General features: G+C 36.3%; 1 long non-coding RNA gene across 1 annotated transcript in view; it reads left to right on the top strand.

The window, feature by feature from the left end:
- LOC135309450 (uncharacterized) overlaps nt 1-27,746 on the top strand; it is a 36,147-nt gene that overhangs the window by 1,437 nt on the left and 6,964 nt on the right. The window contains exons 2-3 of the long non-coding RNA XR_010369716.1: nt 20,319-20,859; nt 21,847-21,978. This is a non-coding gene — a long non-coding RNA (uncharacterized LOC135309450). The remainder of the gene's footprint in view (nt 1-20,318; nt 20,860-21,846; nt 21,979-27,746) is intronic.

The raw sequence follows: 27,746 nt of genomic DNA on the forward strand, positions 1-27,746 counted from the left end.
AGATCCAGTTAGGATAGGTGTTGTGAAAGAGTAGGTTGGCTGGTTGAGGAGGAAGATGGAGTTTTGTTGGCTGTGCTGAGAAGAAGAAGTAGTCAGTGCTGTAAGGAGCTGCCCATGAGAAATCACCAAGAAGGTATGAAGCTTTTGCAGTAAGATGGCAATACTTGTAAGAAATAGATCCGGGTTTTTCTGTTCTTACACTTCAGTCATAGGACTGATGGATTGACTGGCAGGCCAGTCAACCTAAGATATAGATAGACAGACAGACAGAGATATATATGTATAATGTTTTTATATATTATGAGAAATACAGTGCTAAGTTTTGCTTTAACTGAAGCATAAAAAGAAATAATTTTTATTTATTTGTATTTTCTTTTAGCAACACAGTATTTATTTGATTTTCTCATAATGCTTAGCTCTCATGTGTCTTTTCAGCCACTCCAGTAATATCCCTGTCTTCTTATTCTAGTGAGAAAAATACTTATTTTAGCAAGGCTACTTTCGATGTTTGATGATTTGTGAATTGACAGAACAACCTATGTTCTATTCCTATTCCTTTTATTCTGTAGATTTTTGCTTATGCAACTTGCAGTAATTCCTATGAAGCTGTCACAATCTGTTCTATCCAAATTACTTACAGATCCTGTTGTTCAGGGATCGTTGAAATGATATATTGCTATGGTCTCTCTTGTTAATGTGTGCTTAGGGAGTCCTTCATTTACACAATAGACTTATTCAATTTTGGGTGAAATGTGATTATTGCTCTCTCACAGAAGACACATGCTTGATCTAGATATGACTTGCTTATTTTTTAAAGAAATTGTATGAAAATAGGATGTCCCTCCACAAAACTCTGCTTTTAGTCTTAGAAACTAATTGCCTTTACCTTGCTATTTGGAGGAGTGATAATTTCATGTACTAGGCTGTTAATAACATCTGGCAAGAAGTGCAGCTCCAACAGAGGCAGATTAAAGCATGACTGATGTTTCAGGGTGCTGGAAACAGTGAAAAATTCACTGAGAAGTGTATTCCTCTCTCCATGGGCTCAGCAAGTGGCAGAAGTATGGTTAGAATAGTCTGGTACTGGTTGTGGGCTTGTGTATGAGAAGATTTTATTATTGGAAGATATCAGGTAGCTTGAACAACTGTAGTCTAAATCTAACTGATTTTATCCACAGCATTTTTATTCAGCCCTTTTTAATGAGGATGGTGTTGACTTTAAAAACTTTTTCTTACTCAAATGCTGCTTTGATGTTATTTTAGCTATAATGCCATTTCTTGGTAAGTCATCTGTGCTGTGACTGAGTAGTGATGGGTTGAGGATCTAAAACTGAGGCAGGAGAATACAGAAAATAATTCTAAATATAATTCTGTCAGTGTTTGTTTCTGTCTCACTTCCTCTAATGGGACTGTCATGGCAGTAGGCTGTGCCAGCTTATGGTAGTAGCTCATAGGGCTGAGCCCTCTGCTTGAGTCAGGAGCCTCCCAGACTCCAGACTATGAGCATGTGGGAGAACATGAACTGAGGCATGCAGGGAGACCCTGGGAGCTGCTTTTTTCATAAGATCAACAGATGTATCAGCTCTGCTGGCTGCACCTTGTGCAGTATCTGATATTTAAGCTTTTGTAGTCTCAGTTGTACTTTTTGCTTTAACTGGGTATGTGAAACCACATACCTTAGAGAAATAAACTAAATAAATGGATTGTATCATTCAATTTCAGGGGATTTATCCACCCTATCTTGTAATTTTTACTTACATGAACAATTTTTGTTTACACGCTCTTAATTTGAATGGGATTACTTGCATTAGTGATAATGTGAGTAGCAGGTACAGGATTAGTTCCTGTATTTGTCAGTGGTGTCAAAAGCAATAGAATATAGAGTAATTTGGTTACATTTTCAATTATAATCTGAAATTAAAGAGCTTTATTTTGGAGCTGTTGCTCTGAATAGCAACTATTGATATTTCTAATTGAATTCTGAGATAGAACTTTCCATACATTTGTAATGCAGAAAGCTGTCTCATCATGTGAGATTCACTTGGCAGATGAATGGTCACCACTTAGTAACAGTATTAAATCCTGCATTTCAAGAGTCAAAAGGACTGGAAGCTTCTTCTAGGGTAAAATATTTAATCTATTTCATATCTCAAAATTCTATAGTGTGAAATTACTAGGTTGAGAAACATTTTGATAAATATTTGAGTACGTGCTGTGATTAATTTGTATTAGAATTATACTTTGAACTAGAGTAATTCATGTTGGTAGGACACCTGATGAGGCAGACCTTGATCCTGAAAAAGGCTCCAGGCAAACCTCCAATGAAAGCTTATCTGCCTTGGGCAATTTTCAGGACTCGGAGGTAAAATTTGATATAGTGTGAATGGGTGGCAGGATGAAAATAAATCATGCTGCAGCTAGCCAGTTTTCCACAGCTACAGGTTTGGGGGTCTTGCTTTTTTTTTTTTTTTCTTTCTTTAATTTTCCCCTCGCTTTTTAAATTTTGTACTTGCACAGCTTGTTTTTTAAAGATTTATTTAAATCTGGTTCATGTGCAGCTTTTAGCCTTCATGTAATTAAATGGGAAATGTCGGGAAATGAATAATTTTGGCAAATATTATTTTTTCAATATCTAAGACTTTTATTGCTGGAGAAATACTATCCAGTTTTATATAAAATTTTCATGTGGAATAAATGTCTCCTCAGTAAAAAAAAAGTGGGAAAAGAAAAAGCTGGCAATAGTTTAAATAGCAGATAGATGCAGATCATATCAGTAATTGTGGCTACAAGTCACTTTGTCTGCAGGGGTGTCCAGTGACCGTGAGTCCCATCACAGCTTATTTGAAAAGGGGCAACAGTAGACAGTGAATGCAGTCCTGGTGTTTGCTCACGGTAAGTGATACTGCAGGAACTACCTTTCTGAAACACAAGATGCAGAAAGTTTTTTGCTTTAAGGTACTCTGGCCGTTTTGGAATCTGAAATATCTTCTCTATGGCCAGCTTGCTTACTGGTCTGAGAAGGTGACAGGACTTTGCCAGCTCCTTGATCGCTGGAAGTGTTCCAGACTGCAGCAGCAGCTGATTGCCTATATATATATAATATAAAATACTTCCATTATTTTGTCCCTTGAAATTACATAAAGGATATACCACAGTTTGGCGTTGAATAAAGACTTCATGTTCTGATTTACAGTAGGTATTTCTAATGTTCAGGTTTATGTTTTGTAAACTGCTGGATTTACTTTAAAAGCAAATATAACAAACAGTGGAAACCTGCTGTCATGAATTGTAGCTATGTGAGAATTGGCTTGATGTCAGGAATGAAAAATGGGTAGACAAATACCCAGGTCTGGAGAACCTGCCTTTAGAATTACCTGAAGAAGGAGGAAAAAAGGGATATATTTTTTAGATGACCAAAGAGTAACAGCAGATTTTATTCCCGTTGAAAAGAACAAGATGTTGATGAAGGGGTTGTGAACTAAAAGCTCACCTGTTTTTCTTAGCCATATCAGATGGTCTATAAGAATATGTTACTTTTTCAGACCAAGCTTCCTTGTCTTGCAGCTTTAGACACTGTGGCTACTACTGAAGACAGGGAAAGACTGTGAAAGAAAAAGAAAATTATGCATGAAATATTACAGAAACAGTTTGACATTCTTGTAAAAATAGGAGTTTCTGCTGAATGAACAATAGGCAATCTGGTAGATTTAGATAATTGTCTTAGCATCATTAATAGCTTGACTTAGTAGAGAGGATTTAGGAAATTGAAGTTGATATGTCCAAATACTGAAATGAAGAACAAGATTTGCATATTTTTGATCATAGACTCATTCATTATTCAAGTCATGTTTTCATCTGCAATAGACAAGAGAAGACCACCATAGACTGTAATGATAAAAGCAAGGGCAAAATTTCACTGTGACTCAGGGGGAAATGACTAATCTTTCCTGATTTGTTCTGAATCTTGACATGTAGACCTCAAATATTCTAATTTATGTGAAAATGTCTTCTTTGGTCCCTCAGCTATCTAAAGTTGTAATAATGCAAGAGCACAAAACCAGAAAAAGCTTTTAAAAGCTTATTCTTCTAAATAAGTGATTCTAAACTCAGATTATACCCACTAGACCCTGTATTTTCTGAGTTGCCAGGGAGTTAGCCACAAAACTCACATTAAAGTCGATGGGAATCACTAAACTCGGTGGGAATTGTGTGCCATGATCACATGTAAACTCTGTAAATTTCTAAGAAAATAGCAATTAAAGTAATGGTGGAAAATATCAAGTATCAGAGTAGATCATATATGAGTAAATGAGCCAGATATCTAACAAAATGAAAAACATGATGGAAAAGAGAAGATGGATGGAAAAGAGATGGTTGAATACATTCAGTTATGTAAGACTGTAAAGGAGAATTTGTAAGGTTTCAGGAAATAGAATTTCTTGAGAAGCTGAGAGAAAATGGAAAGAAGGCGATCAGGCAGAATTGCTGTGAGGAATGGCTTCCTGCTGAGCTACAAGAAGTTTACTTTCAGCACTGTACAAATGCTTCCCAATAACTAAAGTAAACAAAAATAGATGCATCATAAAATCAAGAGTAAGGAGTAGTTTATATAAGCATCCAAACATACCACATGTAATGAAGAAGAGACAGAAGAAAGGGAGAACAGTGCAGGAAAAAGGAAAATATGGGAGGAAAGAACATTGTACAGTGGTTGAGGAAGAAAGCAGACAGTTGATAGGATATGGCTGCCTGAGAAACATGGGAAGCATATACTATCTGTTGAAGAGGGTGATGCTGATCAAAAGAATTAGTGCAGGGAGAAGCTAACTCATCACAGCATGGATTTTTTTTATCCAGTAGTAAAGTTCAGCAAAATAACTCACTAGTTCCTTAAAAAGTATTACAGTAAAACATAAGACCTACATTGATATTAATGCTGTGGATTCTCTAATTCATTAAGATCTCAAACCTGTTAGAAAGTTTCAAAAGAAAGAGAGGGCCATTACTACCTATATTCCTTTTAGTTCTACAAAATGCAGTTGCTTAAGACTCTTATAAAATCTCACCCAAATAAAAATGGAGAAAAGCTCTCTGCTCAAACACTATGATTTAGAAATGGTCTTCCACAGAGACAAGGAAATACATAAAAAAGTTGTTGATAAAAACCATCCTTGAAACATTAGGGAGAGGGCAAGGTTTTGCAATGGATATGGAAAAATTATAAAGTTAAATGGCACTAAACAAAGCTCACTGACTGTTCATACCATGCAACTGTTGAATAGAAGAACATTATTTTATGCTTATGGTGAGACTGGGCCATAATTTCAGACTAGAGGAAAAGCAAAGTTAATCCAAGGCAAAGTACTTACTCTGCAGAGCTACACAGCGGATTGTATTGCCAAATGAAGGCATTTTAGAACTTTTTAGATTTAAGAAAATAACCTTCTTTCAAAGAGATTCAGAAAAAATGAAATCAATGTAGCTGTTGCAGCAGGGATTAAACTTAGATGCCCCATAAAAAGTTCCAATTTTTATGGGTGCTCTGTTAGCAGAACCTATGAAGAGACATAAGAAATCAAGACATGAATTTTAACAAACAGTAAACAGGCAGTACGCAAAACAGTTGAATTGCGAATTGGTCATAAGTAACACGCACGTTTCTTATGACATTTCATTTAAAAATTTAACTGCTACATTAAGCTGGCTTTATGCCTTGAAGAGCATATTTACAAGCAGTGTTTTACAGGTGGTCACAATTGGTGATTTAATACACAGGCCATCTTTGCAGCTGTGTAGCAAATCAGATGAACAAATGGGATTTGGTAGTGGTGAGAGATTGCATAAACTCTCCAAACTAATGAATTTTGTAGTGTGTGAAAGTAAGATAGTGCTCTGAGTACAAAGCAAAAGAAGCTACAAAACCCCCCAAGAACAGCAGAACACAGGTCAATGTTTTGAATGGTTGCCAAATACTAGAAGGTACAACAGAGATAAATAAAGTACACAGTAAAGATGCAATATAATAAAATACTGTAATTTGGGCTGTCAGCATGAGTGTAGTGACTTCAAAACAGAACAAGTGAGTTAGCTTTTATGGGGTATTTAACCACAAACTGCCATAAACTGAGACTGCTGCTGGTAATACATATTCAAATGCAGCAAACGTGTTATTGGGAAAAATTATATAAAATCACACTATAAATTTGCTGGTTGTATTTCTTGAATTTGTCCACTAGACATCTGCAATTTGCCTTTTGCAGACTTGACGTCTGCAGAAGTGGTAGCTTCAGTGCCATTTCCCACAGTATCATGGAAATGATTGTCACTACATTTACATGGGGTATCCCTGCCAATGGAAAGGGTTGGAACTAGATGATCAGCGAGGTCCCTTTCAACTCAGGCCATTTTATGATTCTGTGATAGTAAGAAGACTTATTTTGGACATGGACAAACCAGACTGTCTCAGATTCAATAGGCAGTTCGCAATAGCTCCAGAAATGCCTCTTATAGCATGGAGTTTTTTCCCAAGTGGTGTTAACTGAAAGTACAACCAGATCAGAGAAAAAAAAATAAGTTCTCATCTCAGTCCATTATTTGGGTAGGTAGAGAAACAGATGTGTGTCCAGTTCCAGTGCTTCAGGACAGCTGTGTTCTGCCACAATGGTTTCCTTAGAGCTTTCTACCACTGGCGTCTTGGCCCATTTTTGTAGCTTAAGAGCTACAGAGGGCAATGTCTAAGAAGCACCAATTCCTGGCCACTGCCACTTGCAAGGCTGAAGTGCTGTCTCACAATGCTATATTTTCTTCACATTTAATGTGGGTATTTCTTCACACTTAATGATTGCTGTTCCAGTGTCCTCTGTTGTTTTGGAAACAGATACTGCAAGTACTTTATGTCTTCTTAAGAGGTATTTTCTGGGCATGTTGTATGGTCTGGTTTCCAGTAGCACAAGATATGGGTCTTTCAGCAGCTGTTCCAGTCACCATTCTCAACTGCCTCTCAGAACCACTCTTACAAACTGAGCAAAGATAAAGTTTATTCAAATAATTAGTTACAGAAATAAGACGTATTATTTTCTTATCTATCTATATATTTATATAAAGTTATATTTCTTTTTTGATAATGTTTTCTATTAATTCTAAAGTACCTAGATTTTTCAGTTATTTTGTTTTCTATATTTAATTTTTCATAGCTTTAGTAAATTAGTTCCCATCATTCAGTTCTTAATAATGTCATCTTCAACACCATTACTATTCACACAAAATGTTAATCTTGCATTTGAAGAGGCAATAAATGTAACTGTAAACCAGGATTCTATGTGTATTTCCTAACACCATTCCTAATTTACTTTCCGAGCAAAAAGACCCCCAAACCAAACCACCACCACCAGAAAAAAACCCACAATTAAACAAAAGAACCACCCAAACTAAAAACATTAAAAAATCCCAAACCCCAAAAAACCCATAAACAACCCCCCAAAACTCCTATAATATTAATTACTAGAGTATTCTGTTATTTTAACAGAATAACATCGAGGAAAATGCAGGTTTTAGAGTAAAATGTTCTAGAATAAAATTGCAGTTCTTTATTTACTGTTCAGTGAATTTTCTGCAAATTTGCTGGTATTTAGTAATCTGCTGGAAAGGCCTGCCACCAGCTCTAGCTTTTATCCCAATTTTTCTGTTGATCTGTCAATGTTTGATGAGGAAATTACCTGCAACAAAAGAGACATTTGAGAATCAAAGACAGTAAGTAGGGAAAATCTCCAATTTCTTCTTAATTTAATTATTTTTAGAATTATTCATTTGCTCACATTTTATTATTTATTATTAATTAATCTATCTTAATTAGTATAATTCAATATATTTATTTCTCTAAAGAGATGTTATACTGTTATAATGGAGTTTGAAATAAGTTTTATGTAACTAGCTAGGAATTTTAAATTTTTTTCTATATTCTTTACAGTTTTGTATGTAGTCTAAGGAACACAGTAATTTTCTTTGCCTGTTTTCTGGATTATACTTACTAATTTCTCTCTTCCCATTGGGCACATGCTGTATTTTCATAGGAGCTTAGTTCCAAGGGCCCCTTTTTTTTCTTCCTTCTGCTGCGCAGTGTTTTTAGTAATCTTACTGTTCTACAAGTATATACTTACATACCCACTATATGATAACAAGAAGAGCAGATCTTTCGGGGTTCGTTTTCACACTTTGGTGATAGAAGTTAAAAATATTTTCTCCTTCAAAGAAATATTAAGATGCTTGGAGTAGTGTCTTCATTTTAACCCTGTAATTGCTAGGTTATAAGAGATGGAATTTTGTATGTTCTCTGTTTTTAAAGTAATAACTGTTCCTAAAGTAATCAGAAAGTAAGGAAACACATTTCCACACATACTGAAATTAGTCAGATGACTTAGGAAAAAGCTGAACTGAAATCAAAATAAACCTGCAGCTGGTTTTTGCTGATCTTCTCAAAATGCTGCCATGGCTTTTGGAACATTCTATACATTTTCAGGTTAGGCACTTCTGGCTTTCAAACAAAACCAAAATTAGAATTATTGAAGAAGCCATGACACAAGCAGTTTTTCCATGGTATTTTTAGCCTGATTGCAAGCAGATTTCATGGGAATTTAGTGATTTAGTTCATTCTGAGATTTACTGTACCATTCAGAGAATTTGTTATATTTTGACAATCCTTCCAGCCAAAATGTAGGCCATGGAAATTTTTTAATTCTCTCTTTACTGATCAAGCTTGTAATGATATCTGTTCCTTGTGTAGAAATGAGACACTCATGAGTATGGAAGATCATCCTCCCTGAATTAGGATTTAAAAAAGGAGATACTATAAAAAGGAACTTGACAGTTCAGTAATAGTAGCAGGAAACTGGGAGACTTTTAAAAAGCAGATGCTCTTGTGAACCAAAACACAAGTTCTGGAGGCTCTGAAATGTTCATGATAAATTTAAAAATACTTGAAATCTGAACTCTTTCTCATCTTATTTCATTGAAATTCAAATTATATTAAACTTCCACTTTAAAATGAACATGCAGATGCTTAGATTTTTTTTCCTTCGCAACAAAATTACCTTCTGATGAAATTCAGTGAAAGGAAAACACTTAAACTTTAGACAAAAAGTTGACAGGCTTTATCCAGTTCTTTAGAATCCCAATAGAAAATAATTACAGCAGAGATTGAATAGATGCACAAGAAAGCTGACGTAGCCCGTGACATTTTGGTTCTATTTCCTGTCTCTAAAAGCTCAGATCCGCACATCTTTATATAAGCAATTAAAGGTATATTTTGACGTGCATGAAAAAGATGGAAATGTACCCATAAAGTTCTCATAGGATGCTTTTTAGCTCTTATAATTCATTCAATGAGCATTGAATCATACTTATAAGTATATTCCTCACTGAATTTTTTCCTCCTAATTTCTCTAATTTCTGCAGGGACCATGTGGAAAAGTTAGCTAGAAACTTTTTAATGAAAATTGCCATGTTGGATTGATAATAGTTAAAATGGTTCTAGTTTGCATATGGACAGCCAGTAAAAAAGACTTTCCTAGGGTTGGAATAGATGGTTATATAATATGAACAGGCTGATATAATCCAGTTTCAAAAGAGGGGTAATACCCACTTCCAGATTTCTACCAGTTTAGCTGCATTGTCAGTGGACTAAAATCTGAGTATTTCACATAGGAACTATGATAGAAAGACAAAAGAAGAGCTGCAGTAAAAGAAACTTGTCCTGGTTTTGGCCAGTCATCCATCTTAAGGAGAGTGGAAAATATTCAGTTTTATAGGCTATCCTGGAACTTTTTGCACATTAAAAGCCAGGTTGTGTACTAATGTGTAAACTGAGATATCATAATAAGAATGTTGAATCCACTGAGAACCTGGAATTAGGTGTTTTTAAAACTAGAAGACTGAGGACATTTGATTGTCAGACTCTTCCCAAATGATAAGATTAATGGTTTATTACAGCATAACAGGTAAATTCAGATTTGGTGCAGAACAGACTGAATAAAGAAGAGAGGAATCTGTTCAAAGATAGTTCTGATAAACTGAGAAAGAATAAGAGTTTTTCTTACTCTTCTTATGCTGCAAATTTAACTGTATTTAAAATCTGTGCCAGAGGCCGCGGGAGACCATGCTGCAAAGCAAGTAGACTACAGTATTTGGAGAGTTTTGACAAACAACTGATGTCTGCCTCTGACTTGGCAGAATGCAGGTCTTTGTGACCATAAGGAACAGGCAGAAAGAGCTTGCTTAAAATGTGAATGAGAGAATCAGAATATTCAAGCATAATGTGAAACTGGGTGTTGTATAGAGCGAGTCAAACACCTTTTTTTGTCAAAAAAAAAAAGGTAGAAATCCTTTCTTCTATCCATTGATGTAAAAAAAAAACACCTATGAAGTACAATTCAATAAACAGTAGGAAAGATTTTCCAGATAGTCTACTTGATAGTGGATCCAGTACGTATTTTGTTCTGGGAGTAGCTATTGTCACTAAATAGGTGTAAATATTTTTAGGAAAGCCAGGATTAAGTAAAAGCTAGAACTGTTTTCAAACATTTGCACTTTGCTGATGCAAATGTAACTCCAAAGGGAAATAGTTTTCTGTAACGAGTTCCAGATGTACTTGTAAAAGTTACAATGAAAAGGTAATTATGTTGTAAATAGTGGGGATGCTTTTCTTCATCAAAGTGAGAGTTTCTTTATTCCTGGACCCAGTTAGCTGGAATAAGAAATACACACTGGGAAGAGCAATTCTAAACCCCCGTTACTGATTCTCTAAATTACTCTTTCCAGGACAATCAGTGTTTACTTCAGACAGATCCTCTTTCTGATGAATGGAAACTCTACACTGAATACATAGAACACATGATTGTAGATGGGCTGTTCAAAGCTATCAAGTGTCTTCAGCATCTGAATGAAAACACTGAGGCAACATTTAAATCTCCCTTATCTGAAGTGCAACTTTTTCTTAATAGCAGTGAAATAACTTTTAAACTATCTTTGGGCTTAATTCCAATGGCAGTTTCTATGATATTATGGGTGAACTAATCAAAACCAGCTATGATGCTGCATCACCTGTAGACAGATTGTCAAATACTTTGGGAAAGACCCTTTTCAGTTATTCCTACTATTGCTACTTTTCCGCTTTTGGGTTTTTTTTAAACTGTCACAATTGACCTTTCCTCTAGGCTACATTTGAATGTAGTTTTCCCAGCTGATTCACCCCTATCCAATGGCTTATGCCAAGAAGGCTAATATCTCAAGAGAGGATGTGAGGACTTTTCCCCATCTGTTCTCGTGAGCTGTCATATCTACTCTCCATAACCTCTGCTGCTCTTGTTTTATGAATGTATCTAGTAATTTCTGTCAGCCAATGACAGATATTTTTAAAATTATATTGGCTAACTTTTTTTTAACAGCTTCTGGTTCACTTGCCCAGTTGAGAGTGCCTTTCTACTACACACTGAAATCTGCAGCTGGATGGACTCTTCAAAGCTGGCTCAGGAATTTGCCTTCTACTTTCACTTCTGCATTGTACACAGGCAGTCTTTGGCTTTACAGTGCCTGTTTTACTAAGCATTTGATGTCAAATGACTTCTACATATTTGAGGCTGGGAACTTCTCAAGGACTTCTGTTTTCTTTGTGATTATAGGTTGAATCTTTGCTTTCTTGGTTGCTACTTCTCATCAGGACACCTGATAATGTTTCTGCCCCCAGATCTGCAAGTACAGCTGAGCTATGTATTTGCAGTAAGTTCATTCTCTATAAGCTGTGAGGTTATGTACACAGCTGACAAAAAAGTTTAGTAAATTACAGTGAAGCAATTTGGCTAGAAATTTAATGTAAATGCAAGTTTTTGTGCAAGAGTATTTTTGCCAGACTAGCAGGACATGGAAAGTCTTTGTGCAATTTCTTCCTTTTGCAGGCTTTTTTAATATGTGATGGAAACAAATATCAATAAATAAATATATCAAAATATCACAGTTTGCACAGATTAACTATAAATTGGATACACTATACAATAGTGAAAAGGAAACAAAGGAAAAAGTTGAACACAATATTGCATTTTTTGGAGCTCTACTGGAAAGTGACACTGGTCGTAAGGATCTGAAGCACAGTCCATCTCACTACAAGTGCTGTAAGTTAAATCAACATGTTGGAGGATGTGAGTAATAACAAGTGCACTGTTTTGTCTCTAGCTGATGACAGTAGGTACTTTGAATTTTTGATGTTAGTGTGATGCATAAAACAGAAATTATAATACTTGAGAAACGTGTATCCAAGCAGTCATTTCCTATTAAGTTGTTTCAGGGAGCAGACAGGAAACCTGCTGCTACCTGACAAGTTATAATTGTCATTGCCATCAGTGCAATATCTTGGGTCTTGGCATGTGACTTAGCTTTAAGGATGTCTTTTCTTTCTTGAATTTAATCTTTGTCTCTTCTGCTTTTCCACTTTTGTGAATGTTCATTTAGCATTATGTAGATCAGATGGATACCCTGGAAGAAATAAGTCAAGTAGTTATGAGGGAGTTGGCCACTGTCTGTGTTCTGGAACAACACTTGAACAAAGAATGGTACTCAATGGATCGATGATGAAATTGTATATGTGGAGCAATTTCTGCTCAGTGAGCAATTTCTTAGTAAAGGGAAGCTGGAATTTTATTAAAATTCTGAGGATCCAAAATGTTCATGAGACTTACTGCATTCTAAAGAAGAGGTATTTCCATTCTTGCAGAGGTTTCTTTGCTTTAATTTCCTGTGTCTATTAATGAAACATTAATAATTCTGCTATTCTGTTGTCTTGTCTAAAATCTCTTGTTCATCATGTTTCTTTTCTCTTCAAATCAGAAGAATTTTTAATAGTTGTTTCAGGTCAAGTTGACCATAAGCTTTCTAAATTCAATTGTTGAATTTAATTTGAAAGGGGATCTCAAATTTTAAGGAAAACAGCTCAGGTTTAGTCAAACTTTTCTAGTTTCTGTTTAATATATATATTTTTATCTATATATCTGTAAGCACATATATATGTGTATATATGTAATCCTCCTCTTTATATGTGTATATACACATACATATATGTGTATATATATTGAGAAGGATGGCTTGAATCATGTCTTTAAATTACTTCCATCCCTTTAAGCCATAAGACAGTAGAGATATTTTGCAGACTTTCAATGCATTCTTTGGGAGAGGAGCTCTTTGAAATTAGTAGCCATCCTGGACTCTTTTAAAAGATGGGTGTGGATCACAGTGCTGTACCCCTCCCCTCAAATGCCCATCCACACTATTTCTTGCTGTCAGACAGCAAGTCCCTGCCCCTGATTCTGCAGCACTGAGAACCTCAATAGGGTTATTACTTGAACCACATGCAGTAGGTGCAGAAAAGGAAGAGATGGTCAAGAGTAAATGAGTCCATAATATTTCTCAATAATAACTTGTCAGTCATGTGAAATGCATTTCTCTCTTGCTTAAAAAGAGGGGGGGAAAGGAAGGCCACCAACTAAGCCTTAACACCATGCTTCTGTGTTTTATTTGATTGAATTTACTTGTTTATTAATATATATTATGTGTTTGCTTTGCTTTCAGTTTTCAAGTGTTCTGTGCTAATTACCTCAACATTTTCTTACATTATGTGTTGCTAAATGGAGAAGCTCACTCATGAAACCAGAGCTAGGTTGACTAAGAAAATGTGAGGAGGAGAGTACACAGCTGTGGGTGAAATAATGAGACACCCATAGAATCATAAAGGTTGGGAAAGTCCTCCAAGATCAATAAGTCCAACCTTGACCCAATACTTCCATGCCCATTAAACCTTATGGTGTAGTGCCATGTCTTCTTGTTTTTTGAGCATTTGGAGGGAAGGTGATTCTGCTACTTCCCCGAGGAATCTGTTTCAATGCTTAGCCACTCCATCAGTGATCCAATGTCTATGCTGGACCAGGAATCCATAGATTACATTTTTAAAATCTTGAAACTGACCTTTTGAGAACTTGTGGCTAGCAGCTGAGAGAACTGGGGGTGAGGATCCCATGGAAAACAGGAGGTTAGGATTCAACATAACAGTTCTAAAACTTTAGTCCATATTAATATAGGAACAAGTATAAAAATAACCCTAAATACATTTGGTTTTGTGGGTTTTTTTAGAGCTCTTTACCTTGGACACTTTTACTCAGTGTATTTTTAAAAATATAATAATGTTTGCTGTCTGATCCAAATTCTAAGGAAGATGTTCTGTTGACTTAATTGTGTCCAAAATAGGAACATTGTACATTTATAGTAGTGTTCTCAAGCTTCATTCAAGAGACTTCATAAAAAGTGTTTATCAATGTTGTACCAACATTGTTCTCCTAGGAATCAATTAAAATGTTTAGGACTAAAACTTATTTGTTGGTGGAAGGCAGTTTTTCACTTAAATAGTAATGTGTTAAAGGCATTTGTTATGTCAGATTTTAGCTGTGGATCTCCTTTATTAATAGATTTCAAGGCCAGACAGGAGCATTAGTTTACATGGTGTGCCTTCCACAGAATAGGATTTCCATATTGTACAAATATGCCCTAGAAGGCCCACCTGAAAGTTTTTGCTTTTATTTTTATGTTTGTTCTTGCATTTCAGTTAACCCTGAAATGCAATCAAAAATGTGTATCAAAAATTTGCTCCTCTCCAACCCTTGGGGCTAAGAGCAGAGCTGAGGGATGCAGAGGGATCACATGGTTCAAATAGCCAAAGATTCTTGGTCAGGGGTTTCAGCACAGCGTGTGAGAGATAGTGGACTTAATCCACTGTCTGATTTAAGAAGAATTTTGGTGTTGATGCTCTCTCACATTCCAGCTGAATGCATGAAACATGGGGAAATCCACTGCTGCATTTTAATATATACATTTTTTATATAAAACTGTTAAAAGGTTGGTTCTGTCTACTGCCCTGCTGGGACAAAAATAATTTTTGAAACATGAACAATTCTGGTTAAATGAAAATTCTTTTTCCAGACGATCTGAGCTAAAAAACCTCAAAGGAAGCATATGATTTTTATTTGGCAAACAAATACTGAAAATGTCTCAATTCACCCCTGCCTCAAAATTAAATGTTTATTCTGTACATAACCTGAGGCAGGTTAAATCCCTTTACTGTAAAAATCTACAGAGTAATCTCAACCTTGAAGGATTAAGGCATCCTTTTTTTTGTGCAGGTAGGTCAGATAATTAGCAGCTTAATCACTTTGCAGGTGGGCAAACTATCAGTGTACTGAGTGTGCTAATAATTGGCTTGACCAGCTTCTCCTGGGGCTCCTCCCCACACCCAGGGAACTCCACAGAAGCTCATCCCTGTGGCCTCCCTTTCTCTGACATACAGGCTGTTCCTGTCTTGCAGGCTCCCCTCAGCCCTGCCCCTGGCGGTGTTTGGACCTGGCTCTGGACCTGTGCTCCAGGTGTGCTCTCCTAATGGACCTCAGTGGCTGTGTGCTCTTGCTTGCCCTTATCTCTCTCTCTCACCATCCTGGCTGCACTTGCTGGTGGAACCTGGGATCTGTTTCACTGCTGACTGTGTCTGGGGCTATTGATGAACCCAGTTACAAATACCTGGCACTGCTGCTGTGCTTAAGGCCCTCTGGGACTGTGCCCTTGGTTGTTGTCTGCTGGGGTAACTTTCTGCTCGGGGCTCACCTTCCCTTGGGGAGCAGGCGGCCCTTGCTGCTCCATGATGAGCATGTGCCTGTTTGCACACAGAGGTACAGAAATGGTGCAGAGATGGTACATGCAAACTGGAGGCAATCCTCTTGAAAATTTGAACCATGCTCTTTCATGTAACTTTAATCAGAAAAGTGTTGACAGACCAAAAATTGAGGCAGTAAAAATAGCACCATTGTAATGTTTGATTTTTTTTCAGCATATAAGATACTGGTTCTTTATGAATCAGAGTTTTGCTATCAGCCTGATTTTTCCAAGTGACTAAATGTGTTTCTGTAGTTATTTTTTCCCTAGCATCATTTGCAGGAAATGTGAAGACTTACACTGCATATAAAAATGGGGAATCTTTCCCAATCATTTCTTTACTATTCATTTCTAATCTGTCATGCCTCTTAAGGCAGCTGACAAATAAGCTTCACGTGCATGGAAATATCCATTTTGTTGTATGATTTATAGACAGGTATTTCAGTGTGTTCTTATTTACACATTGTCAGATGATTGCCTAGTGTTTATTAAACTTCTAGCCACTTTCTTCAAATAGTAATAGGAAACCTTTCTGAGCAACATAACTTGCAAGGAGGTAATGAGGTTCAGCTGTGTCACGGGATTGTGGAATTAAGTTGAATGAGATTCAGAGTAAACACAGATGTTTGCAAAAGCCATATGTAACTTTTTCAAAACAACATCAAGGAAAAAAACATTTATCTTTGTGTATATCTTTGCCTTTTAATTACTGTGCCTAATTACACTGTTGTGAGTGAGTCCATGTCCATATTCAACGAGGCTTGTGGCTGACCTTTTTGTCAGCAACAGGTATACCTAATAGAGCAGATGAGCCTTTGGGATGTCTAACAGGAATGTAAGGAATATGACTTTTGGTTTTTTGGACCAGACTGGGTTCAAGCATACCCTTCTTAAGAGCTAAGCAGGTTAAGTAAAACTACTTGATGTGTTTGGGGCTTACTAATACATTCAGTAGTCACTATGTGTATTTTTGTGCCTTTGTTATGGGTGGGTCAAAATAATATATTTATCAAACTATTTTATCATGAGTTGCATCACCGAGGTATTTTTTGTGTTGCTGAGGATTATTTCAAAATTTAATACACATAAACATGTTCTAACTAGAAAATGCAGGGTATTGTAAAGAATAATCTTTCCCATAAACTGCATTTAGCAAGTTATTCTGTGTAAAGAGTCCATCTTTGCCACTGCATAAGAACAACAGGGAAGGAATTACACAAACTCAGCTAATATTTTTCAAAAAAGGGAAAAAGCAGGAAAAGTTGGGGAGAATGAAAGTATGTGCATTTGTGTGGGGGGGTTATTGGCTTTGCAAACTGACAAACAATATCTACTTGTAATGTGGTTAGGAATTACTTGAAATGTGGAAAAATCTTAAAAAGATTGACTTCACTGTAAAGCATGAAGCGGTACCTCTACAGTCCAAAGAAGTGTTGGTTATCAGAAGAAAATGTGTACTTTTGGAGGTGAGATCAGTTCTGTGCTCTGAACCAAATGATTTTTCATTTTTTGTTCTGATAACAAGCTGGAGGCAAGCTTCACTGAACTGAGAAATTGTAAACTCTTAAAAAAGGCTGTCGAAAGATAACAATTCTATGTTTCTGCGTAATGTATTCTGAATGAATCTGATAATTTAAAGCCCACTCCACCAAAATGGGAGTGATGCTTGTGTCCTCTTTATCTTCAATTATGTCTAATCTGTTTCTAATTTAAACATGATAATGCTGTTGTCAGATCAAATATAGATTTTAAATGTTTTATTCTTCTCCACTGGCAATGTTTTAAATGTATGTGGGCAGTACTGACTGAGTCTATAAAACTTTTAGGTAAATTTAAAGGAAATAAGAATGCTTAAAAGTGAAATGGCTCATAGTTCATGAGATGAAACATATTTACTGAATGGCAGCTAAGGAAAAGTTAGGCAACAATCTCCATGGATTACCTGCTTAACCTCTAAGGAACCCTAATCCAGTAAGTAAGTTGTATCTTTCAGGTGAAACAGCATGGGTTTAGAAACAGATGTTTTAAAAGCAAAAGTGTCCTTTAAGCTTGTTACTCAAGTATTTTCCAGGATATGGATTAGTTAAGAATAACTATGATTTTATGAACTGTTATGATATATCTGTCACTGTCAATATCTTGGAGTGCCAATCAGAATTTCAGTCAAAATAAAAACCGCCTCAACATGATTTATCAAGGTATATTCTCAAGTATTCCACATTCTGACAACAAAAAATGTAACAAAAAGGCTTTCCCAACTAGGAATATATTTTTGAGGAAGTGAAGCTAATCTGAGTACATTGCTCTCTGAATGTCCTTTCTCATGATCTGTGCATTAAGGAATATTCGCAAGTTGCAAATAAAACAGCTGATAAATTACTTAAAAGAGGATTTTTTTTCTCCTCCATGATGAAGAATCTACCTGTATTCTTTGAAAATTCAGTTAACGAAACATTGAAATTATTCTAAAATATATTCTGATTGCAGGCTGATTATGGAGTTTGGTCTCAAGTTAGAAGTAATTTCTTTATTTGTGCTTTCTCCTCATCAGATTTGTCAAAGGAGTGTTGTTCGGGCATATGGGGCTCAGTGACTGCCAAACTGATAAATTAAGGGGAGAGATGGTGTTGTGTGTGGTATGGTCCCATTTCTGGTTCGCTTGTTTTGGGGTTTTAGGAGGGTTGGGGTTGGTACAGAACAATCATTCAGTTTTGTGTAATCTGCTAACTTGCTGAAGCTGCACTCAATCTCACTGTATGTGCCATTGGTAAAGATGTTAAAAACCACCAGTCCCAAGACAGAGCCCTGAGGGACACCACTCATCACCAGCCTCCACAGGAATGTAGAGCCACTGACCATCATCCTCTGTGCCCATCCAACCCATTCCTTATCCACGAGTAGCCCACCCTTCCCTCCCATGTCCATTTCCAATTTGGAGATAAGGATGTTCTGTGAGACTGTGTTGTGGGCTTTACAGAAGGTTAGGTAGATGACATCACTTTGGCTTCCCTCACAGAAAGCCATATTGCTCAGGCACAGTTTGTCATTATTGAAGCTGTGCTGGCTGTCTCAGATCATCAACTTGTCTTGTACATGTTGTTTTATTGTAATTTTCACCTTGCTTAGGCTTGCAAGAGCTGTAATGGAAGCATATATGGAAGGAAACTCCTTATAAAAGAATGTTGATTTGCAGCATCGTTCTTGTGATTTCCAAAAAATAATCCTAAATCCTGCTTGAACAAGACTTGACTACCATTTGGCCTTGAAAAGCAATGCTATGAGAAAGTGTCAAATTATTCTGAATGACTTCACGTTTTCATATGGAAAACAGCAATGTTGAAAAAGAAAAATAAATGCCATTAGGATGCCAGTAGCTGATAATCAGGAGCCTGACTCCTTAGCTGTCAGATGTTTACTCTGAATTCAGAGGTCACGGCCTGTCATTGCAGAACAGAACCCAGGCTGTTGTGTTATATCATGATATGTCCAGATAAAAAAGATCTATAATAACTTAAATTGGGTCCAGACTTCCCAAGAGATGGGGTATGTCAAGCCTATGTGGCTATGGTGCTGCAACTTTTTTACAGAAAGAGTTCCCACATTTTATAAAGTTTAGCCAGAAATTTTCTGCTGAATATTAGCTTAAACATTCATGTAGAGGTTTTGACTATAGTTATTAACATTTATATAATGGAATGCTATAATGGAATGCTATCTGCTGTAAACTTACTTTTATCCCTTTGCTTATGCAAAAGATTCATGCATTTGTGTTCCTAAGGATCCAATCATGAACAAAAATAACTGAGAAAGGGAGTTGCTTGTTCAAATTTGTGCATAGGTAACTTTTGCAGCCTAATCTGGGTTCTTTTGAACGACAAACTCAGGATATAAAATTATATATGTACACTAAGAGAACAAAGGTAGTTTTTAGCATTTTATTTATAATAAAACAGCATAAAATTAGTTTGTATTATGGCTATAGTTCTCTTTTTGTGTTGCTGCCTTATATCTGTCTTTCAGTGCTAAATATACAAATTGGTTTGCTCCTTTATTTACCTGGAAAAAGCTCTTTTGACTGGTTTGCTTAGCAATGGTCTCATTCATTGCACTGTTAAGAGCAAAGTGGATACCTAAGTGTGACATACTGAGGGTAGCAATTAGCATGTGGATAGGAATGAAAAGAAATTATTCAAAAGAGGAATAACTTTCTCAAATTTCACCCTAATGCCTTGTGTAATTCAAATAGGACCTAGAAATTCATTTCTATAGGGCTAAATGCAGCTATTAATCTCTTATTAAACAAATGAACAAGTGCAAAGCTCACTTGGGACCCCTAAATGCAGAATTGTTTTAAACAAGTTTCTTAATGTTTATAATTCTCTCAACGTGTCCTCCTCTTTTCCCTTACTGTATTTGAAATATTCTCAATTGTCTGCTACTTCTGTTGTTAGGCTGGAGAGCAAGACTGTCCAGATGAGAGATTACCTGTTTTGCCTTGCTTTTATGTTAATTTGCAGGCTTCATATTTTTAGAAGTGTGTACATGTATATGTCTAAATACATATATGCTTATGCATTTGTTTATAGTGGCATAATTGATGAGTCCAGCAATTTTCTGTGAAGTGTTGACAGTGAGCAGACCTTTGTTTGCGGAGAACAAAATGTGATCATCAGTACATTGCAGAGGCCTGGCACTCACAGTCCCCTATTAGCTTTATGCATTACTGACCTCCACAGGCTTTTCAGGGGAAGACACAGCAGGAAGAGACGAAGGTCAGTACAGAAAGTGTTACTGCTTTTGCAGGCAAGTATTGTGTATTTAATGATTGTCTTATACCATTTTTGCATGTAAGGCTGGGCTGTTCTTTTTTGGTAAAATCATTGGTCCGTAAGATTTTTTTTCTTATTTCAGTCCGAGGGTCAGTGATAGAGAGCACTATCAAGTTCCACTGGCTCCATGTCACACGATGCTTCAAAACCCAAGTGAAGCTGTGATCATGTCAAAGTTCTCTGGGTGCCACTGCATCCAGATCAAGACACTATTGTGTGCATTATTCTTCCTCATTGGTTCACGCCAAGTTTGTCTGTGTGTATGAAACCCAGATTTGAAGATGTGATGTGATGAAATGTGAGTAGAACCCCTTCCTGTCCCATTCCAACAGCTGCATTTAATGTTTATTTCCTGTTTGCATAGAATTTATTATTAATTAAGCAAAGTGATGTGATACTCATTAATGCATGCGTGTTTATATTTTGAATACAGAAAGGCTCTTCCTTATCTAAAAGTGTAGTGAAGGAAGTCAATATTTCCTTAGCATCCAGATTTAGACTACAGGAAATCCTTGAAGCAGAAGGGAATGTTTGAGTTTGAATAGGCATCCAGAGAATTTTTTTCATGTGTAAAATTCTTTGATTATCTGAAAATGTTAATCTATTAACTAGGTAATTAAAAAAAATAGAGCAGGTCTAGAATCTTAGTAAATTTCTTGATACTTTTTTAACAGCAAATACCCTGCTTTCTAAATTTTAATATTTTTCATATGTTAAGGGTGATTTCATGGTGACTGGGATCCACCAGGTGTAGAATCCAGCTTACCATGACAATGGGCACTGGGCAGCAATTCTGTTAGGTCACAGACTGCAGCATTGACAGAAGGACCTTTTTATACAGTGGAACCCTGAAGACTTGGCCTGACTGTTGAAGGATTCCCACAAGTTTGTAAATGTATTATTGGAACTGTAGCTCATTTACACTAATACTGATTGAGAGCATAAAAATCTTGGTGGGGGAACACACAGACAAATCTTTAAAATTAAATTTTCAGGGCAGAATTGCTGGTTTTTATTGGACAAAATGAGGAAATCAACGTATCGATCTGACTCTATGCTCTTCATCTTTTATTCTAAAGAAATAAATACAATCTATGCCTGTATGATTGCATGACCCTAGTTAAGCAAACTTTAGATGAGCTCTTAGTTGCTTATGGTACTAAAGCCACATAAGCATGCCTTATCAGCAACAAAGTAACACAGAAATAAGCTGTGATAAAAAAAAAATATAGATGTAGTATTGTGTAGTAGGCTTTAAGTGATTATAGAGTATTCTGTTTTCCAGGGGCATGCTACTGTCATGTGTTGCTACAAGTGTCTGGCTCGATTCCCAGGCCTGTGGCTCAGTTCTTGAATGGTCAGGAGGAGGAAACACCACAGAGTTACCGAGATATGTCTTAAACAAAACAGCCTCTGGGTATGTCTCATGCTTAGCACATATGCAGAAGGAATATTTGAGGAAGGAACTTTGAAATAATGCCTGTTTGGGTTTTTGCTCAAGTTTTCTGAACCTATGGAATCTTCTCAAGTGGCCTAAGAAAATATATGAAATAATTTTGTTTGTGAACTCTACAATATTACAAACCCAAGTCTTAGACTTAGTTTAACTCACTTGTATAAAAAGGCACTCGTAGTTCATTACCATAACCCTCCTTTGAATGGAAATACATTAGCGGTGTCTGCACGAATAAGCAATGAAGAGCAGTGAGAAGAAAAAGCCTCACACAGTACCATGTGAACCTACAGTGTCTGCCTCAATTTGTACCTTTTCAGTATCTGACAGTGAATGATAACATTATTGCAATGGTATTTACTGGCACTGCTGGAGTATGGGGTCTGTCATTTTTTTCTACTCTGAATTGTTGTGCATGGCTTTAAAAAGTGCCCAAGACTGAAATGTGTTTCAGAGGTCGTCAAGGCGGAAACAAATTGGTTTTTTCACTACTTTTTATGAAATTCGGCAAAACAATTTGAAGCTGGAGGAGTTCCAAACCTAAATGCACGTTATTATGGATTCAGATGGATAAGATGGTTCCTGGTGGGGATAAGTTTGTCATAGCGTCTTTCAGGAAATTATACAACTGTCTTTCGTTTTCTTCTATGTTTCTTTAGCCTAAAGAAAGGAGGTTTCAAAATGGCCATTTAATAATCCCCAAGAAGAATAACCTTTGCAGCAGTCCTATTTTGTAACATAAGAACTATGAAAACCTGGCCTTGGATGGATTATAACAGAATCCTGTCTATTGACTTATATTTTATGATTAAGTCACTAATCTGGCATCCAGCTTTACTTGCATTTGTTCAGAATGACAGGAGTCCCTTTCAGTGGTCATCACAGATTTCTCTTTTCATCAGCTTTTCCTCAGAGGTAATTGCAGCTGTACACAAGCTATTCAGTCTCCAAAAGAGGACAAAATTTATTTTAATGTCCATGAGTGCACAGTTACCTCAGAGATGAAGTTATTGTTGTGGAAGAATAGGAAAAGCTCCTTCTCTGATGAAACACAGTGCCTGACAAGATTATGAAGCAAAAGATCTTCCTTATTTTTTTTTAATTTATATATTTTTACATGAACAAAGCATTGTTCATTTTTAAAATAGAAGTTCATTAAGCTTGAACTCATTTTACAGAAGCCAAGTATTTTGTAAAGCTTATTTCTAGTACATTCTATTGGTTTTAGTATCCTGTATCATAAAGATTTTGCCACTGCAATGGAATTGCTGTCACTGTAAATGGGAGTGTTGCAGCTAATTCTTTTATGTTGATGAGAATTTTTGATACTTATGAGGTACTTAAACTTTTGAATTCAATGAATCATTCATCCCAAAGCAAAAACATATGTTTCTGCATGTTAGGTGGATTTTTATTTTACATTCTAGTCTACTGATTTACACGTGGAAGATACTTATAATTGTGGTTATACATCATCTTCGAGTGTCTCCTAGAGCTGTTTGCATAGTGGAGTTATTTCTCAGGAATAAAGTCACTTTCTGCTGGTATAGAGCACCCAGACAGTGAGTTACTTAGAGTAGCTGTAATGCAACCTTGTTTACTGAATACATATTCTAGGTGATTTTTTTTTTTGGAGAAGTTAATGAGACAACTTTTGGGATTTTTTTCCCCATTGATATTAATTCCATTAAAAGATCCAGTTTTATTTGGAGTCCTTGTTTATACGAAAGCAGGTAAATAATGTATACTTTTCTTTCAGTTTCCCTGAGTATCAAACATTTAACTTAATTGAATTTTCTTTGAGAATCTTGAGACAAATTCAGCCAATGCATTTTTTGATTATAAGAGAGATACACCTGCTTATCTTAGGTTTGAAATTTAGTTTTTTCTAATTTGTTACTTGCACACCTCTCATCCACTAATGCTACTAAAAAGATATTGAATAAGAAGTGAGCTGATTCATATTTCTGGAATTTTAATACTTTAGAAATGTGTTTTTACTTTGAAAACAAGCAAAATATTAAACCATAAAGTTAAGGATTCCTTCACTATAACAAACAGAATTCTAGCACAAAGGATAAAAATCCTCTTAAATTACTTTTCAGCATCAGTAGGTTTTAAATGGTGAAACTCATATTGTTGCATTTGTATACCATACATATTCATAAATATTCACCTGCTGATGAGTTGGAAACCATGGGCATTGCTTAGAATGTAGTAGGAGCTGTTTGTTTATTTTTTAAATTTTATAGACAAGTATTAAAGATTGGATGAAAACCCCATGGAAACAAATAAATGATGAGCACATGGAGATGTAGCTCAGAAGATTTGCAAATGTGATCATTTCCCTAATGAACAGTGTTTCGCTACTTGAAATAATCTCTCGTGTTCTGAGTACTCTGCATTATGTAGGAGCCTGTAGCTTGTTAAATTCCCTTCATTAGAGGGTTTTTGAACTCAAAGGATTAAAAAAATTGGGGAAGAGAGTATTACAGGATTGAACTCCCAAATCTCAAAGTACTTCTGAAAATATCCCTCTGAGTTTATTTTTTCTTCCATAACCAACAAATTACCCAGCTGGCTTTCACATAAGATTCAGAAGTCAAATTCCAAGATGCAGTCACTAACCTGCTTGCTTCTTTACTGCTTCTGTCATTTTGTTCACAATGTCTGCTGTATAAGAAATGAAGACCTGTCAAAACACTAGGACACGGGATATGCATTTATCAATCAAGGATTAAGCATCTGAAAAGAGCTGAAGTTTAAGAAATTAAAACTTCCTCTAATTCAGAACCCAGCATTTATGGGCACAATAGTCTTTGTATTCTAGATTTGCAGAATTTTGGATAACTTTATTCCTGCAATGTTTGTACCTTATTTCTAAGGCGAAGTTTGTCAGCTGTATAACACATGGAGGACTTTTTCATTGTACGGCTGCACAGAGGAGCTGTGAGATAAACAGCTATGTGTACCTAAAGCAGTAGGGAGAATGGCAGTAAAAAGAGATAGATGCACACAATGGTGAATGTAAACTAACATCCTAGGGGTGGCTAATAGGAATTAAATATCATCTAAACATGCAGGCACACAGTCTATGGTAATTGGGAGTGGGGCTGTGGCCGAGCCTCATCCCCAATGGGCTGCAGCTGTGAAAAGCAGGTGAGCAGCGTTGAAAGCAATAGGACATGGAGTGCCCAGGTGCACTGACCGACCACCAAAGGGAACAGAGGGCACACAGGTGCAATGCATGAACGTGAGAGTATAAAAGGTTGGGCTAAAGAACAAGAAGGGGCAGATGCTTGTAGCCTTCTGAAGTGATATGGTGTTGTGCTGTGTGGGTTGAAGCTTTCTGAATTTTTTTTTTATTGTATTGTGATACTCCATGTATCGTGGCTGTTTCAACTGTGGCATATACTGTGACATGGACACATAATAATCCAGAGTCTGTTAGGTGTTTCTCTATTCATATCCTACTTTAAAAACCCTCAGTATTTTGGGGATATGAATGGTCAGGAGGTAAAGGAACTGCCAACTTAGAAGAAACAAGTGTAGAAGGTAATAATTCTCATTCTTTCCTATCTTAAAAAATTTCTGCATGTATTGGGGACTTTTATGGACTTTATGTTGCAAAGCAATATATAGATGAAAATTTCACTTTGGTTTGGGGCAGAAGGATGAGGTCACAGAGTATTTGTTTGTATGGTATGTGGTAACATCAAAGTGGAATTGAAGAATGTCTCAGTAGCTGGGGCACTTTCTAAAGGCTGATGAGACAATGGCTGAGATCTCTTGGGGGAGAAAACTGAATGGGAGTCTATCGTATGCTTTTGTTTGAATGTAACGCTTTGAGTACCAACTGTTTGAAGAAAAACTGTCTACTGAATTTTACACCCACTTTTTACAGGTTTTGGTTTCCACAGGAAAAGCTTTCCTACTGTATATCTTGCTATCTCCTAATCTTTCTAAATATAAGAAATATATTTGCTTCTGTGGATAGGAAAGTGCTACTAGCTCTACTTTACAGCTGAGAACATGAAAGTTCTGTGATTCTTTAAATTACACCTTCAGAGCTTTTGTTAAAGCAAATCTCCTAAATCTTGGCCAGAGCCCTTAATGTTGGTCTATCCCTTCTTGGAAACAAACACTCAATTTCTAATTACATGTCTGCTGTCACCAGTGCAGTGAGTTAAGTTCAAATCCTGTTTATAACCTTAATATCTTATTAAGACCATGTAATGTTCAAGGAACTTCTTAGAAATTGGCAGACTAAAAATATTTTGCATAAGCGAATTGGAAAATATTGTGATAAAAATAATATTGATCCATCTGGAGAAAAGATGTCCTCACTGGTGAATCATTTATCAACAAAGTAATTTTGTTATGTGCATGCTTCAGATATGCACGTAACAGAAGCAACTGTTCCTTATTTTGAAGGATGACCAGATGTGTCTGTCTGCTCAAATGGTTTAACTTGTATTTCAGCAAAATGAGAATTGTTCTTGCACACAGAGCTGTTTTGCAGATTAGAACTTCAGGCTTATGATTCTTCAGAAATACCAATGAAAATTGCCTTAAAACAATGGAAATACTTTCATTTTTAACAGCATCTTTCCTCTGATGTCAAACACCTGTTTAGAGAGTAAGGTTATATAGAAAGATTGCAGTATAGAAAATAGAAGAATGACTTGGCTCTGTTTGGCTCCATTAATTTTGTTCTGCTTTGGTTTCATTTCCTTCAATGACAACTAATATTTCTAACATGTCTGCTATAGTAGTTCTAAAAATAGTGGTAAAGAGAGCTATTCCTAGAAAGATTCTATGATCCCTGTGGAAGATGGGAGTCCCCCTTCTCCATGATGCCACTTCCTCTGCAGTTGTTTCACTGAAAATCATTTCTGAGGGTAACCATTCAGAGCAGACAAACTTTTCATCCTAGATAGTTGTTTTTTAGTCACTATTTTTAGCCAAATGAAAATTATTTTAACTGTAGGTTTCTTCAACATCTATCAACAGATTGCAAAGTACTTAAGTTATTTGACAATGTTACCTAAAATTTGGTGACAATAAGAACCTGACAGTATAAGCAGTGGTTATATGTACTCTTCAGTGCCCTTTGTTTTGTGAAGGACATGTCAGATTACTGAGTAGTGTATTTCCTTGCCTGATGTTCTGCTGAATTGAAAGACATGAAGCAAATAATTCTACAGATCTTAGACTCCCTGTTTAGGCCATGCTGTCTGTTACATCTAATGGGAGAAGCTCAGTGGATCCTGAGGTCACAGCCAATTAGACAGCATTGACGAGAACTCAAGGGAAAAAGGGTATCTTTGTTGTCCATTCTGTTAGCCCAGAACCATTTGCTAATTGTACAAAGCATGGTTATTGTCTGTATTCTTTTTTGTCTCCCCTTGAGGCTCACTGAAGTGTAATTTTATGTAAAGATGATGGAAAGATTGTTGTTGAAGCTGAATTAGAAATCTCACAATGTAAAGACTTGTGTTTCTAATTAAAAGTATCCTTACACACTGGAAATGAAATAATTTAGCCAATTTGAGGAGCCAGCATAACCATGGCCACCTAGGCTTAGGAGCCAGAACAAGTGTGTACTGAGGTTTAGAGAGAATTGCCTGACACACAGCCTAGGGTCCTGAGATGAGCAGGAAGTTTGGATGATCAAAAATGATCAGTAAATTTTTTCCCCTCAAAAAAACCTCAAACAAGTGACAGAAACC

This window comes from Passer domesticus, chromosome 10 (genome assembly GCF_036417665.1).
Source record: "Passer domesticus isolate bPasDom1 chromosome 10, bPasDom1.hap1, whole genome shotgun sequence".
NCBI lineage: Eukaryota > Metazoa > Chordata > Aves > Passeriformes > Passeridae > Passer > Passer domesticus.